Source organism: Macrotis lagotis, chromosome 8, assembly GCF_037893015.1.
Source record: "Macrotis lagotis isolate mMagLag1 chromosome 8, bilby.v1.9.chrom.fasta, whole genome shotgun sequence".
NCBI lineage: Eukaryota > Metazoa > Chordata > Mammalia > Peramelemorphia > Peramelidae > Macrotis > Macrotis lagotis.
Window position 1 is genome coordinate 113,937,303 of NC_133665.1, and position 17,558 is coordinate 113,954,860.

The following is a 17,558-nucleotide window of genomic DNA, read 5'->3' on the forward strand; positions in this document are numbered from 1 at the left end:
AACCTTTGTGAAGTCTCCTTGATCTCTTCTGGGCAACAGGAACACTTTGTTCAGGTGTGGTATCTAGGATTAATGAGACAACAGATTAGTCATCTGGCAGGTAGATGGTATGATTGACATTGTCAGATTTGGAATCAGGAAGAACTGAATATGAATCCTGACTAAGACTCTTAGGAGCTGTGTGACTGAGAAAAGCCAATAAACCTTTCAATCTCAGTTTCTTCACCAGTAAAATAGGCATAAAAAAAAATCAACATTGTGGGGATCAAATGAGACCACAAAAGTAAAGTGTTTTGTAGATTTATACAGCTGAAAGTGCAATAGACAAGGTATTATACTCTGTCCTAGTCATATTAAAATAGGAATATTGTGTCCATTTGGGGTACCACATTCTAGGGAAGACATTATTTAGTTAGAGTGTATCCAGACCTTGGTGATGCAATTTTTAAAGGGCTTGGAGATCATGGCCTATGGAAATGGGTTGAAGGAACAAAGAATGCTTAGCTTGGGAGACACAATGGGGTAAGACAGTACATAATAATTGTCCTTAAGTATCTAGAGACATAGCACATGGACAGCATTAATTCTGCTTGGTCTCAGAAAGAAAAACTAGAAACAATGGGTGAAGTTTTGAAGGGAAAGATTTATGCATAGCGTCAATGGGAAAACAAAAACAAAAAAAAACCCCAAATCTCTAGAAATTAATTAGACCCATTCAAGAATGAAATGGGCTCCCTTGAGAGATACCTTTACCCTACAAAATGTCTTCATGCAGAAAAAAATTACCTCTATTCAGATGCAATGTACATAAATTTTTTATTTAGTTATGAGGTCAATTAGATGACCTACAAGATCCCTTCCAAGTATGAAAATATATTATTTGACTTTGATTTAACATGTTAAACAATTAACTTATCAGAAAGTGGATACATAATGTTTTATTATGGGTTGTATTTATCTATTTTTGTGTCTGAATCCCTTAATGCTAATTACAAAAAAATTCCAAAATCCAAAACTATGTTCAGTCTAAACTTTATATTTACACCTCTGGTTCATAGAACAATGCTTTAGACATAATAGGATTTTAATAGAATTGTGAGATAATTTCACTGAATGATCTAATGTAGGATTTGCAGAGGATCAAGGATGGATAAGAGGGTTGCTACATCTATCCTAAGATATGCAAAGGGGAAGAAAGTAGAATCTAAAGTAAAAAAAAAAAAGTCAGTTGAAGACATTTATTAAAGGCTATTATATGTCAGACTTTGTGCTATGTACTGGGAAAACAAAGAAAGGCAAAATCAGTCCCTGCCTTCAGGGAACTCACTTTCAGATTATAGTATGCACACAACTATGAACATACAAGAGAAATGAAAGATAATCAGAGAAGGAAGATCTTAAAGTAAAGGAAGACTATGGAAGTTCCCCTTGTAGGATGTGGAATTTGAGGCAAGCCTTGAAGGAAACCAGGGAATCCAGGAGGCATGAATGAGAAGGGAAAAAAAAACCTTCCAAACATGAGAAAGAGTCAGGGGAAAGTTATGGAATCAGTTGATGAACTGTCTTCCTTGAGCAACAAAAAGGAAGTAAATGTTGCTGAATACTTAGAATGTGGAGGGTAAAAAAGTATGAGCAGACTGGAAAGATAGGAAAAGGATAGAACATGAAAGACTTTAAAATTCCAGTGAGAGATTTTATATTTGATCTTGAAGATAATAGAAAAATCACTGTAAAATAGTGGTTTAGGTGGGAAGTGGGGTGGGATAATCAGACATGAGTTTTTTCAAGATCAAATTTACAATTGAGTTGAAGACATTTGGGGTAGTTTGAGTCAGGGAAACTATACAAACCATACAAAATTATACAAAAAGATGTTGCACAGGTGTGTGAGATGATGCCGAAACTAGGGTAATGGTGGTGTCAAAGAAGAAAGGAGGACATATATGAGAGATGCTATAAAAGTGAAATTGATAGAACTTGGTAAAAAGTTAGATATGAAAAAGAAGGTAAGGGAGATGGAAAGAAAGTTGTAAAGGTATAGAAAAAGGGAAGGAGAGAGAAGAAAGAAGAGAGATTGATAAAAGAGGATACCAAGTTGGTGATAGTCTAGCTGATGAGATGGATGGCGGTACTCTCAACAAGAAGCTTGGAAGAGGAGAGATTTTGGTGGGAAGGGAAAAAGAATGAGTTCTGCTTTGGAAAGGTTGAGTTTAAGCTATCTATGAACATCCAGTTTCAAATGTCTAAGAGGTAGGTAAATATGTGAGATCATGAGAAAGATTAAGGCTGTGCATAATATAGGAAATATTTATGAATGTATTTCAGAAGCAAGAGCAGATGCAATGAGGGAGCCTTGAAGCAGACAAGCAAAGGTTGCTTAGCTAAGGATGAAGAAAGAAATAATTTAGTAAAGACATCATTGTTTGAGGAGTGAGGTTAATCATCAAGTGACTGAAGATAGGGTGTTTGTGTTTGAATCCCTCTAAATATTTTATAATACTTAGTTTTTATAATAGTTTAGTTTTTTGCTCTCAGTCTTTGGGAGAGAAGAAAAGTGTCAAACAAGAGAACATAGGTTATTAACAAAGGCAGGAAGCCAACATATGGTGGATAGAGTGAATAATAAAATAACAAAGGTTTGAATGAAGCTCTCATTAAATAAAGGGAGAGGAATATTATTGATGAGCTTATAAGCTTTTATGAGTAACATAGGCATGAAGCATAGGGAAAAAGCTACCATGGTATAGAAAATAGTGCAACAATAGATGAGTTTTAGGAAAGGTACAGACTATCCAAAAAGTAAAGGGGGAAAGAGGTCTATTTTTTTAGAAAAAATTCCCATGTTCAGTCATGATGTGAAAGAAAACAAAGGCAAAAAAAAGTAATAATAAAAAAACTTGCTCAAATCTGCCTTTAGTCAGTTTTTTTTTTTTTCTGGAGATGGATAACATTTTTCACCAGAAGTCCTTCAGAATTGTATTGGTCAGGGTGGCTAAGTGGCACAGTGGATAGAGCACCGGCCCTGTAGTCAAGAGTACCTGAGTTCAAATTAATAATTACCTAGTTGTGTGGCCTTGAGCAAGCCACTTAACCCCATTGCTTTGCAAAAAAAACCCCTAAAAATAAAAAAAAAATTGTCTTGGTCATTCACAGTTGATCATCATAAAACATATCTCATTTCACTCTATCTATTACTGTATACAATGTTCTACTGATTCTTCTCATTTCACTTCACATCAGATAAGTCCTTCTTGGTATTCTAAAAGCACCCTGCTCATCATTTTTTTTTGGGGGGGGTTAGCATTTTTAATACTAAATATCTTCCATGCTTATTTTCTTGTTTTATTAATATTTTCTTTTCTTTTTCCTCCCTAGTTATGTGCAAAAACAAATTTCATCATTCACTTCCAAATCCTTGAGTTCCAAATTCTCTCCCTTCTTCCCACCCCATTTCCCCTCTTTGAGAAACCAAGCTATTTAATATAGGTCAGGGCTGTCCAAAATGCAGTCTTTGGCCTCCATGCATCCTGCAATGTGATTTTATGTGGCCCTCATGTGTTTACAAAGTTGAGCTACTACAGAGCTCTCACTAAAATGACAATTCAAAATATATTGTCTATTGCTTCAATAAAAACTTTTAAAAGTAGGGCTATTCATCCCTGAATAGGTTAAAAATATCTACTCGTGAAAAACTTTACTACAACAGTCAGGTTGTAAAAATAAACATACTTCCCCCCACCCCAAGAGAAACCTCAAGGGAAAAAAGTGAAAAAAAAGCATGCTTCAATCTGTATTCAGGCACCATTAGCTCTGTTTTTGGGGTGGATAGCATTCTTTATCAATTCTTTAGAGTTCTCTTGAGTCGTAGCATTGCTGAGAAAAGGAAAGTCATTCACAGTCAATCATTCTACAGCATTGCTGTTACTTTGTAAATAGCTCATTTTCCATTGCATCTGCTCATGTAAATTTTTTACTATGAGTATTTTGTTCATCATTACCCATAACAGAATGACATTTCATATCAATCACATATCAAAATTTCTTCAATCATTCCTTAACTGCTAGGCATCCCCCTTCAATCTCCAAGTCCATGCCATCATAAAAGAACTGTTATAAATATCCCTATACATTTAAGCTCTTTTCTTCCCATGTTTCAACTTTTCTGGAATATAGACCTTGCAGTGGTACTGCTAGGTTGAAGGGTAGAGATGTTTTATAGCCTATTGGGCATAGTTCCAAATTGCTCTGCATAATTGTTTAACAATTTCCTAACTCGTCCAACAATGTATCAATGTCTCATTCTCTCCTTATGTCCTATTTTCAGCCAGTCAGAAATGTTCCAACCTGTATTTCCACTATCAATAGTAAATTAGGACATGTTTACATTATTTAAATAGATTTCATTAATTACCTTATCTGAAAATTGTTCATATCTCTCGATCATGTATCAATTGGAGAATGGCTCTTATTTTTTAACTAAATTTGACTCAGTTTTCTATGTTTGAGAAATGAAGTCTTTATCAGATAAAAAAAAACTTGTTTCAATTATTTTCCCCATTATTACTAATTGTATTTCCCTCCATTCTATTACCCTCTACCCCATTTATTCTATTCTCTATCTCCTTTTACCCTGTCTGTCCTCAAAAATGTTTTGTATCTGAATAATCCTTTTCATAATCTTCCCTCCCTTCCATCACTACTTTTCTCCTTTTCTCCCATCCATTTCCCCGACTACTTTCCTCTAGGGTAAGATATATTTCTATATTTCTTGAGTACATATGTTATTCCCTCTCTAAGCCATTTCTGATAAGAGTAAGGCTCACTCATTCCCTTTCACCTTTTCCCTCTTCCATTCCCTTACAAAAGCTTTTTTCTTGTCTCCTTTAATGTGAAATAACTTGCCCCATTCTACTTCTCCTTTCCTTTTTCTCTCACAGTACATTTTTTTCCATACCCATTAACTCCATTTTTTAGATATATAATACCTTGAAATTCAACTCCCACCTGTGTCTTCTCTTTATATGCTCCTTCTAACTGCCCTAATCAATGAGAAGGTTCTTATGAGTTATCAATGTTTTCTCATGCAGAAAGATAAGCAATTCAGCATCATTAAGTTCCAATGATTTGAATTTCCTCTTTACTTTTTTTTATGCTTGACTTGAGTCTTGCATTTGAATATCAAATTTTCTATTCAGCTCTGGTCTTTTCATCAGTAAAGGTTGAAAGTCCCCTATTTCTTTGAATTTCCCTCTCTTCTCCTGCAAGAGTATGCTGGATAATTGATTCTTGGTTGTAGTCCAAGCACTTTTACCCTCCAGAATATCACATTCCAAGTCAATGATTCCTTAATGTAGAAGCTGCTAGATTTTGGATTATTATAACTTTGGCTCCATGATACTTGAATTGTTTCTTCCTAGCTGCTTGCAATATTTTTCTCCTTGACTTGGGAATTATGAAATTTGACTATTACATTCTTTGCAGTTTTCATTTTTGGATCCCTTTCAGGAGATGATTGGTGGATTCTTTCAATTTCTATTTTACCCTCTGCTTCAAGTATATTAGAGTACTTTTCCTGGATTATTTCTTGAAAAATGATGTCTAGGATCATTTTTGTTCATGACTTTCAGGTAGTCCAATAATTTTTAAATTTTTTCTTCTGGATCTGTTTTCCAGGTCAATTATTTTTCCAATGAGATATTTCACATATTCTTCTAGTTTTTTTCATTCATTTGGGTTCTTTATTGTTTCTTCAGTTCTCACCATCATCAACTTTGCTCATCTCTATTCCATATTTTAGGAAACTATGTTCTTCAGAGAGCTTTTGTATAGCCATTTTCATTTGGCCAATTCTGCTTTTTAAGACATTCTTCTCCTCATTGGCCTTTTGGATTACTTTTTTCCATTTATCCCAGATTAGTTTTTAAGATGTTATTTTCTTCAATATTTTTTTATTTCCTTTGTCAAACTGCTGATTTGGTTTCCATGATTTTCCCTTCATTGTTCTGTTTTCTCTTCCCAATTTTTCCTCAACCTCCCGTACTTGATTTTCAAAAATCTTTTTTGAGCTCTTCCATGACCTGAGACCAATTCATATTTTTCTTGGAGGTTTTGGATGAAGAAGCTTTGAGTTTTTTATCTTCTTCTGAATGTATATTTTGATCCTCTTTATGATCAAAGTAATTGTCTTTGAATATATTTTTGTGTTTTACTCATTTCCACAGCTTATGACTTGGTTTAACTCTATGTTAAGGTGGGGCATTGCTTCCAGGATAGAGGACATAGTTTCCTAACCTTTTGAGGGTTTTTGTAGCTGTTTTCAGAGATACCTCCAGGGACCTGCAAGTTTTCAATTCTTACAAGATCTTATGAGAAACTATTACTATTCTCCTGGTCTGTGCTCTTGTTTGTGGATGACCACAACCACTCTTCTGCAGTGAAACTGTGAAGAGAGTTCCTGATCTGCTAAGGCAGAAAGTTCTGCTTTTGGTTTGTGGACTGAGAGCTCCAGAAACAGTTTCCCTGCTACTTGGGAGACCTGTTCCTGATTCACTGGGCTTGTGTCTGCTGCTGAGGTCTACACTGGACTGGGCTCCCCTCTTACTGTGGCTGCAGCAGTTTCCCTGCTCACCTTCCAAACTGTCCTTGCCAATCCCTGGGATAAGAGGTATAGAAACTGCCACTGACACAGGAATTCCACAGTCTGTTAGTGGATGGCTCCAACTGGTTCCCTCCCACATGACACAGGCTGCATTGAAGGTCCTTTTTAACCTTCGTGTAATAGACTCTTCCTGAGAATCTTCCAAATTGTCTTGGGATGAAAAATTGTTTCACTGTCTTTTTGTAAATTCTGCCATTCTAGAATTTTGTTAGACTCAGGTTTGGGGGAGAGCTCAAGTGAGTCCCTGCCTTTACTCTGCCATCATGGCTCCTCCCCTCTTTTTCATTTCTTAAAGTACAATAGTATTCCAACACTATCATATGCAACTCAGACACTAATTGGTAGACATCACTTCAACTTCAGTTTTTTATGACCACTACAAGAGCTGTTATAAATATTTTTGTATCTATTGTTCTTCTATTTCTTTTTTCTTTTTTAATCTTGGGATATACTAGTACCAGTATTGTTTGATCAAAGGGTATGCATAGTTGAATAGCCCTATTGGCATAGTTCCAAATTGCTGTACAAAATTGTTTAATCCACTTATAACTTCATCAACAGTCCATTAATATCTCAATTTTTTTACATTCTCTCCAACATTCATCATTTTCAGAGATAATTCTGGGAACCTGTAAGTTTTTCGATCTTATGAGGTAGTATATGAGGATCCATGGAGAAGTGTATTTACAGTAATTTCCTAGACTGTGCTTTGGTCTATGAGTGATCACAAGCAGCACTCCCCTCCAATTTTATGCTTGACTGTGACCAGACTCCCAGGTCCCTTGTGGACATAAGCCCTTGGGTAATAGTACTCCTTTTTGCCCTAAAATTGAGACTTAGGACTGAGACCCAAATCCAAGAACAGTCAATTTAACCGAGTCTAATTGTTTAAGTAGGTGTGGGAGTCAGGCCTCCTGATTTCTAGCTCCCTATTCCATGTGTGGTCTTTTAATTCTCTGGTTGGAAAAAAAGATATTCTCAACCCTCACACATTTCTGCTTCCACTGTAAAAACTCTCTATGTGCAAGTTTTTTATGTGAGAAAAAAATTCCCCATTCTACCTCTCCCTTGCTCTTTCTCCCAGTGCATCCCTATTTCTTACCCCTCCCTTTTTTATTAATATATTTATTTTTGCCAGTTATACGCAAAGATAATTTTTTTTAGTTTTTTGCAAGGCAAACGGGGTTAAGTGGTTTGCCCAAGGTCACACAGCTAGGTAATTATTAAGTGTCTGAGACCAGATTTGAACTCAGCTACTCCTGACTCCAGGGCCAGTGCTTTATCTACTGCGCCACCTAGCCACCCCAAAGATAATTTTAAAGTCATTTTCGTAAGGTTTTGAGTTCCACATTTTTTTCTCTCTTCACCCCTTCATTTTTGGAGGAAGATAATTTCATCATAATTTACTCATATTCATGCCCTCTGTCTATCTTTTAAATTGTTCTAATAATGTTGTAGTTCTAAGGAGTTGAATATATCCTCCTCCTGCATAGAAATGCTTGACTATATAGGAACTCTTTTATGTCTACATTTTTATGTTTGTCTTGAATCCTCTGTTTCAAATTGTCTATTAGTTTTCTGTTCACTTTACCTTCCTTAAACTGAGAGTTCCTGAAACTGTTATTGGTGCTGTAACTGTTATTGTCATGTGTGTGGGCTCCAGATACATCTCCCCTCTGGCATCACAAACTTCTCCTGCCTATCTCCCAAGTTTTCTTAAGCCATAAAAATGTCTCACCTTGATCTGCCACTCCAAAATTTGAGTTAAGATGTTATTAAAAAGTTGTTTGGAGGGCATTGTTGAGAGAGTTCAGAAGGGTTAACTCTAATTCACTATCTTCCTCCAGGATCAGGCTAAATTAATAGATAATTGTTGTATAGCTTAAGATCTTGCATTTCAATGAAAAGAAGAAGGATTGTGATCACTGGGAGCCAGACATCAGATTGTAATGGGTAGTGTTGAATGGTGGGAAGGGAGAACTTTATGAAAGAGAGATGTTTAAAAATCAAGAAGGCACCTTACAAACATGTCATGAGAAAGAACATAGTGGAATGAAGCACAAAGGCTAAAGATAGAAAAAAAAGAGGGAGAACTTGGAATTCTACTAACGAAGAAATATCAGTGGAGGTCTATAACCATAAATTAGAAATTGATGGTGGGAGGATATTAAAACCATCCTTAAGAGACTACAGAAAAATAGAAAAAGAACAAAGCAGAAAAGCCATGAAGGATGCTTCACATAATAAATGATTTGGTTTAAGTCAGCATAAAGTTTCTGATCAAGGAAAAAGGGTTTAAGGAGAAGGCCTAGCAACACCTCATCTCTGAATAAACTACAATAAAAGACTTTTGGAACCAGTTGGCCAGAACTGTGGGAAAAAGAAAAGTGAATAATCTATAGTTTACAAAGAAAGAGTTTATAGGGTCTTGCTTAAAAGAAACAGCAATAGGGAAGGACAAAGAATCTTGCTTTATAAAGACTCTTTGGTATACCAGAAAGACGGTAGCCTATAAATGTGTGAAAGGATAGGAAGAGCATTTCAAGAAGGCAAAAACACATTTTAGAAAAGAGAGGGTAAAATAGGAATTGATAGGAAGGGTAAATGTCAAATGCATTATGTTTGTAAGGGAAAAAAAGGCAATGTTTAAAAAAGATTATGTTTATTTGGTGGTGGGAAAGGAATTCTGAATGCAAGAATGTATGGAAGCATTGTTTTTATTTATACTTGGTACTTGGTATCTTAGAGTCAATCAACCAATAAGCATTAATTTCTTATTATGTGCCAGAAGTGTCTTAGAAATAATCTATTCTACCCCCCCAACACTATATAGGATAGGAAACAGTCCTTTGTTTGTAAAGGTTTGTAAATCTTACATAAAAATTTAAAATCACTTATAATTTCTTAATCATTTTATTAAATTATTTTATACTTATAAATAAGATAATTAGTGAGGATAATGTGGCAAATAATTTTATATCCTCAATATTTAATATAGTACCTACAACTGGTAGACATTTAGAAAATGATTGTTAATTAATATTAGAAATTGCTAAAAAATTTAAATTTTAAAAAGTAAAATTATTTTCAATTGTTGTAAGTGTAAGGTATTGGACTATTTTCTTCCCAACTCTCTCATTAACATTTTCCTCTAATAGATATTTTTATTTTATTAATCATTTTTAATTACATGCAAAACATTTTAGTATTTTTTTTTTAGTTTTTCCAAGGCAATGGGGTTAAGTGGCTTGCTCAAGGCCACACAGCTAGGTAATTATTAAGTGTCTGAGGTCAGATTTGAACTCAGGTACTCCTGACTCCAGGGCTGATGCTCTATTCACTGCACCACCTAGCCACCCCTATTTTTTTTACCTTTTGAGTTTCAGCTTCTGTCTCTGTCTCTTCTCCCTACACCTTGAAAAGATGAGCAATTTGATATGGGTTATATGTGTAAAGTCATGAAAAACATTTTCATATTTGTTCAGTCATTTGTCATGTCCAATCTTTGTGCTAAGTTGAGTTTTTCTAGGCAGAGATATTGGAGTATTCCACTTCCTTTTCCAACTTATAGATAAAGAAACTGGGGCAGCCAGAATTAAGTGACTTGCCCAGGTTCATTCAAATGCTAAGTGTCATGAGTCTGGATGTGAAGTTCAGGTCCAAAGGTCTATCCACTATCCCACCCATCTGTTGTTTCCATATTAACCTAGTTGCAAAAGAAAACACAGGCATAAGAAGAAAGAAAATACAAAAGGAGAATAGTTTTTAAAAAGGTATATTTTGCTCTGCATTTAGAGTCATCAGTTTCTTCTCTGGATGTTTATGACATTTTTCATCATAAATAATTCAGAAATGTCTTGAATCATTGCATTGATCAGAATAACCAAGTCATTCACTATTGAGCAATGTGTGACATAGTTACTGTATACAATGTGTCCCTGTTCTGTTTACTTCACTTTGCATGAGTTTATTCTTTTAATTGTTTCTTCATTGCTGGTATATTCACCTTCATTTTTGATATTTGTTTCAATATCAGCTTAAATCAGTTTAAATCAGCTATGGTCTTTCCATCAGGATTTCTTAAAAAGTCTCTATTTAATTAAATATCTGTTTTTCCTCCTAAAGCATTATACTCTTTCTGATTAAGCTTTTTCTTGATTACAATCCTAGCTCCTATGCTTTTCAGACTAACAGAATCCAGGTCCCTTAATTTTTAATGTGGAAACTGCTAAATCTTGTGTGATCCTGACTTTGATTCCATGATATTTGGATTGCTTCTTTCTGGTCAATTGAAGTATTTTCTCCTTCGTTTAAAAATTAGAAATTTCTGGCTACCATATTTCTGGGAATTTTAATTTTGGAATCTCTTTCAGGAGGTAATTGGTGGACTCTTTAAATTTCTATTTTATCCTCTGCTTCCAGGATGTTAGGACAGGTTTCCTTAATAATTTCTTGTAATATGATTTCTAGGTTTTTTTAATCATGGTTTTCATATAGTCCAATAATTCTTAAATTATCTGTCTTTGATCTATTTTAAGTCAATTGTTTTTTCCAATAACATTTCATGTTTTCTTCTAGTTTTTTCATTCTTATGACAGTATCTTATTATTTCTTGGTGTGAGTTCTTAGTTTCCACTTACCCAATTCTACTTTTAAAGGAATTGTTTTCTTTAGTGAGCTTTTGCACATTTTGTATTTAGTCAATTCTGTTTTTAAGTTGTCATTTTCTTATAAGTATTTTGTGTCTTCTTTTATCAAATTTTTGAATCTCTTAATATTTTTCTGGCATCAATCTTATTTCTTTTCCCAATTACCCTCTATTTCTTTTATTGATTTTAAAAATTCTTTTTGAGCTATTGCTAGATTCTTGATGAGTTTATGTCCACATCACTTTTTTTTCCTTTGCAGCTTTACTTGTAGCTGTCTTGACATCATTGACTTCCAAATTTGTATCTTGATCTTCCTTGTCACCAGAATAACTTTTTTATTTCTTTTTTTTATTGTTAACTCATTTTCCCAGCTGATTTCTTGACTTTTAACTTTATGTTGATGTTGGACTTTGTTCCCTGGGTTGAGGAGGCACTGTTCAAATGTTCAGGATTTTTGTGCTGCTATTTTCAAAAGCTAGTTCTGGGGCTATATAAAATGATAGGATTTAAGAAGAGGTTACTACTCTGCTTACCTCTGCCTTTTAATATTACAGTAGGGACAATAGTCCCCTTTAGCCAAAAGTGCTAAATCTCTTTTTGGACTGAAAACTGTGACCAGAGTCTCTGCTCATCTAAAGCTACAAGCTCCAACACGCTTTCTACTTTACAATTGAGACTATGATTTCTGCTCCTACAGAAACTTTTCTCTGTTGTGGTGTCATATATCTCAAGCTCTGATGCTCCTCTTTACCTTGGAATGTAGCCTGCAACTGCATATAGACAATAGAAAAGATTCCTCAACCTAGTATTATCAAATGGTCTTCTATAATATTTTTCTGACCCATTGCCTGAACCCCTGACTACTGTAGTCTTAAGAGAACTCAAAACTTCTGCTGACACTGTTGTATCTACCTACAAGGTCTGCTATTGGTGGCATGGCCAGTGTTGTACTCTGGGTCTGACCAATACCCCAGGGTGACAGACAGGTTGAATTCTTAAGATGTCTTGGGTTGGAAAATTGAAACTCTTTTTGGCTCTGGAACTCCAAATTTTGATTTGAGGAGTTAAATTTAAAGCTATTTGGAAGGTGTTCAGGAGAGTATTCGGCAAAATTCCTCCTGCCTTTTCTACATCATCTTGGTTCTGCCTCTCTCACATGCATTTAAAATGTTTATTTTCATTTATTTTTCTTTCATGTTCAATGCAGTATTCTATAGAGAAAAGACCACTGACATATGGTTTTGAGCAAGTCACCTATCATTCCTGACTATTTTTTTTCCTTTGTAAAACCATATAGTAGAGCTAGGTGACTTCTAAGAACCCTTCAAAGTCTAATATTTTATAAATATCAGCTAAAAATATTTGTTGTGATCATCTTCCACAAGGACTTTTCAAATGAGAACAATGAGCCAATCCAATATGGTTAGTACCCCATGGAGGGATATTGGTGGTGGACATTGGCAACTACTTTCTTGCATTTTCAATGATTAGAAAATTTATGGAAGTATGGAATTTGAATTGAAAATTAGAAGGCACTAATGTTCCAGAGATGTTTTCTAATTTGTGAAAGGTCCCTTGTCAGAACTTGTGGGCTCTACTTTGGCCTCAGTAAGCTCCTCAAAACATGTTCTTGCTTATGACTCCAGGCAGTGTGTTTGTTGCTAGCACTTTCAATCAGCAATCACATCATGCATCATGACTTGGTTCCCAGCAGATGTTTAGAAGCCTATTGCCTCTTTCACCTTCCTCCATACTCCACCCCCATTTTTATCAGACTATGTAGGACTGAGTGCCAGGAAACATAGGCTGAACCAATGACACAAATCTCCATTTCTTCACAATTTACCTTGTTTGGGGCTTATCAGATCTATAGTCATTTGTAAGGACATCTATTACATAAAATATCCCTTACCTATATCTAAATATGAACATTGGACATTTCTTAGCAATTCATTCCTTACAGTTTTAAACATTTAACTGAATCACAAGATCATCAATTTAGAACAAGAAGAGATTTGAGAGAGCACTCAGACCAAACTCTTCATTTTATAGATAAGGAAACGGAGGAATGATATAAAGGCTAAGATAATCATCCAAGGACTCCCTGTCAGTAAATACTAATAGATTGGTTTTCAAATCTCTATTTCTAGCATTAGTGTTCATACTAGTGCCTCTCCACAATTAATTAGAATTTTAATATTTTATATGCATTATTTCTACATTATATGTAGACATTGTTCATACCTATTTTTCCTCAAATGCAACTGACTATTTTCACACATTTTTAAAATAAAATATTTGACTCTTTTCCTTGAATTGACTTTAATTATTGATGTCTCATTTTCAAGTTTTGGATATGCCAGGCTAGTGGACATCCATCTTTATGTGATATGAAAAAGAATAAGTTGAATTATGGTATAATTTAAGGAAAGATTGACAACCAATTGTGACAAACACCAAGCCAGCTTTTCTATAGCCAAATGCAAACTCAAACTAATATATTAGAGAAATGTAGCAAATAATCACTAAGTCTATGGCCTTCATAGGTTTATTGTGGCTAAAATAAATAATTATCTGAAGCTTGACCTATTCACCAGATCAGGATCATCTTCACACTCAATAATTTATCCCTATTCAACAGATATGGAAATTGAGGCTTCAAATTCATAGAAGACTACATAAGGGGGAATTTTAACCTGGATCTTAAATCCAATTGAATGCCTCTGTTTTTATGAAGTCGGATATTTTTGTGAATAGATTTGCACAGCAAAGGAAAATTTTGTAATACTAAAAAAATAGGAAAATATTTTTAAAGGATGAACTAAATAAGAGGATTATAGTATTTGTCTTTAATTTTTTCCCAATTACATGTAAAAAATTTTAACAATATTTTTTGAAATTTTTTTTCCAAGTTCTTTCCTTCCCTCCCTCCCCCTCACTCCTCATTGAGAAGGCAAGCAATTTGATATGGGTTATTTTTGTGCAATCATGTAAAACACAGTTTCATATTAGTCATATTGCAAAAGAAAACACAAAGAAAACCAAGAAAATAAGGCAAAACATAAACAAAAACAAAACATAACTATGTTTCAATCTACTTTAAGATTCCATTAGTTAAGGGGCAGCTAGGTGGCACAGTGGATAAAGCATCGGCCCTGGAATCAGGAGTTCCTGGGTTCAAATCTGGTCTCAGACACTTAATAATTACCTAGCTGTGTGGCCTTGGGCAAGCCACTTAACCCCATTTGCCTTGCAAAGAAATAAAAAAAAAAAGATTCCATTAGTTACTTATCTGGAGATGGATAGGGTTTTCCATTATGAGTCCTTCAGGATTGTCTCAGATAATTGCATTACTAAAAATTTTTATTAGTTACAGGTGATCATTGTACTATGATGCTGGTACTGTGTGCAATGTTCTTCTGTTTCTTCATCATTTCCTGAGTCTTTCCAGGTTTTTCTGAAAAAAAACACTTATCATTTGTTATATCACAATGATGTTCTATTATATATCACTTGTTCAGCCATTTCCTATTGATGGCCATCTGTTCAATTTTCAATTCTTAGCAACCTCAAGGAGAGCTGCTAAAAATGATTGTTACATAAAAATACTTTATATATTTTTTTCAGCCTCTTTGGATATAGATCTAATTGTGATATTTCTGGGTAAAGAGATCTGCAGTTTTATAGTCTTTTGGACATAGTTCTAATTGCTCTCTAGAATGATTTGATCAGATTTCAATTTCAGCCACAGAACATTAATTTTCAAATTTTTCCCATATCCCCTCCAACTTTTTTCATTTTCCCTTTCTGTCATTTTAGCCAATATGATATATGTGAGATGATACTTCAGAATTTTTTTAGTTTGAATTTCTCTAATCAATGGTGATTTGGAGCATTTTTTCATGACTATGGGTAGCTTTGATTTCTTCATTTGAAAAATGCCTGTTCATATCATTTATCCATTCTCGGTATTCTTTTTTAGACCTAACTTGAGCATGTTGTGATAGAAGATTTAGATCCAAAAGGAAGAAAGAAAGAAAGAAAGAAAGAAAGAAAGAAAGAAAGAAAGAAAGAAAGCAAGCAAGCATTAGAGATAACAAAACTACATAATACTGAAGACAAGTTTTAAAATTTGAAGATAGTAAGCTTTGGTCTACATTTAAACTCCACAATTCCTTTTCTGGATTTGGATGGTATTTTCCATCACAAGTCCCTTAAAACTATTTTTAATTATTGTTCTACTAAAATGAACAAGTCCATCATGGTTGATCATTACCCCATGTTGTTCTTAGTGTATATAATGTTCTTCTGGTTCTTCTCATTTCATTCACGCAAATCTTTCCAGGCTTTTCTGAAATCCTGTTCCTATGATTTTTTTTAAAGAGAACAATAGAGCTCCATCACATACATATACCAAAATTTTTTCAGTAATTACACATTAGATGGATATTCCCTCAATTTCCAATTCTTTACCACTCAAAAGATGCTGTGAATACTTTTTGTATGTATGGAATTTTTACCTTTTTGAGATTACTGTATTCTAATAAATTATATTCTATTTTCTATATTTTTTAGAATGAACCTTTATCATAGTAATTTGATATAAAATTCTACCCTCCCTCCATCCCAGTTTCCTATGTTTTATCTTGGCTGAATGAGTTTTGATTCTGTAAAAGCGTTTAATCTGATATGATCAAAATTATCTACTTTATATCCTGTAAGGCATTCTATATTTTCTTTGACTATGAATTGTTTTCTTATTTCTTAAAGGCAAAATTCTTTAGTGCTCCCCTAATTTCCTTACAGTATCACCATTTATGTTTAAATCATGTAACCATTTTGATTTTATCTCATAGACAGTTTGAGATATTAGTATATTCCTAGTTTCTGCCAAACTGTTTTGCAGTTTTCATAACACTTTTCATCAAATAATGAGTTCTTGTCCTATATTCACATCAGAATATATTACTACAGTCATTTACTATTGTGTGTTGTCTACCTAAACTGTTCCACTACCCCACCACTCTATCTTAATCAGTAACTAGATTAGGATTGCTACTTTGTACTACAGTTTGAGATCTGGTAAAGCTAAACCTTCCTTCACATTTGCTCGATTAATTCCCTTGATATTCTTGACTTTCTGCTCTTCCAGATGTATATCATTATTATTTTTCTATCTTTCTAGAACAATCCTTTGGTAGTGTGCTTGGTATAGTAATGAGTAAGTAAATGAAATTTGGTAAAAAAATGTCATTTTTATTTTATTGCCTCAGCCTAACCAGGACTAATGAATATTTTTCCATCTGTCTAGATGTGTCTTTATATGTTGGAGAAGTGTTTTGAAATTATGTTCATATATTTCTTGGATTTTTCTATTTTATATGGTCAAGAGATATTTTAAATAGAACTTCTCTATCATTCCAGTTGGATTTTGTTGGAACTATATAGAAATGCTGCTGATAATATGGGTTTATTTTATATCCTTTGCTGAACAATAATAGTCTCAACAAATTTTTTGGTTAATTCAGTAGGGTTCTTTAATAATACCACCATATCATCTGCAAAGAGTGAGAGTTTTGTTTCCTCACTACCTATTCTAAGTCCTTCAGGCTTTTTTTCCCCTCTCTTATTGCTAAAGCTAATATTTCTAGTATAATGGTGATTTTATTGGAAAGATTTCTAGCTCATCCCCATTAGAGACAATGTTGATGATGGTTTTAGATAGATCCAACTTCTTATTTTAAGGAAATTTCTATTCATTCCTATGATTTCCATTGTTTTAATAACATGATTTTTCTCAGAATAATTTTTAAAATTGAATTAATTTTGAGACCAAAGTACTTTACAACTATTCAGTAGTAAATAGTTTATAAGTTCATCCAAAACATTATTCACTTCTTTATACAAGCCTAGAGAATCTGACATGGAGAAAATGGTTTCAGAGAAAAGCTTACATATTTGAGGAATACGAAAAAATTGACCTATGAGATATATGTTAAGAAAGATATTTCACTTTTAAGATGGTTAATCTAATACTCCAGATATGGAGCAAACTTTATCTCTAGTATTTTCTCCTTTTCAGTTTCCTGCCAAGACTTTGCTATTATAGTCTTTGTGGATTTGGGCAGCTATTAGAAACATGAAAGAAAGTCTGGAAGCAAGATCCTAATTATCTAAGTTTGGAAAATGTGCCATAGGTCATTGGAACAGAAATTTATGAAAACTTTGCTACAAGTTTATTTTAACTATAT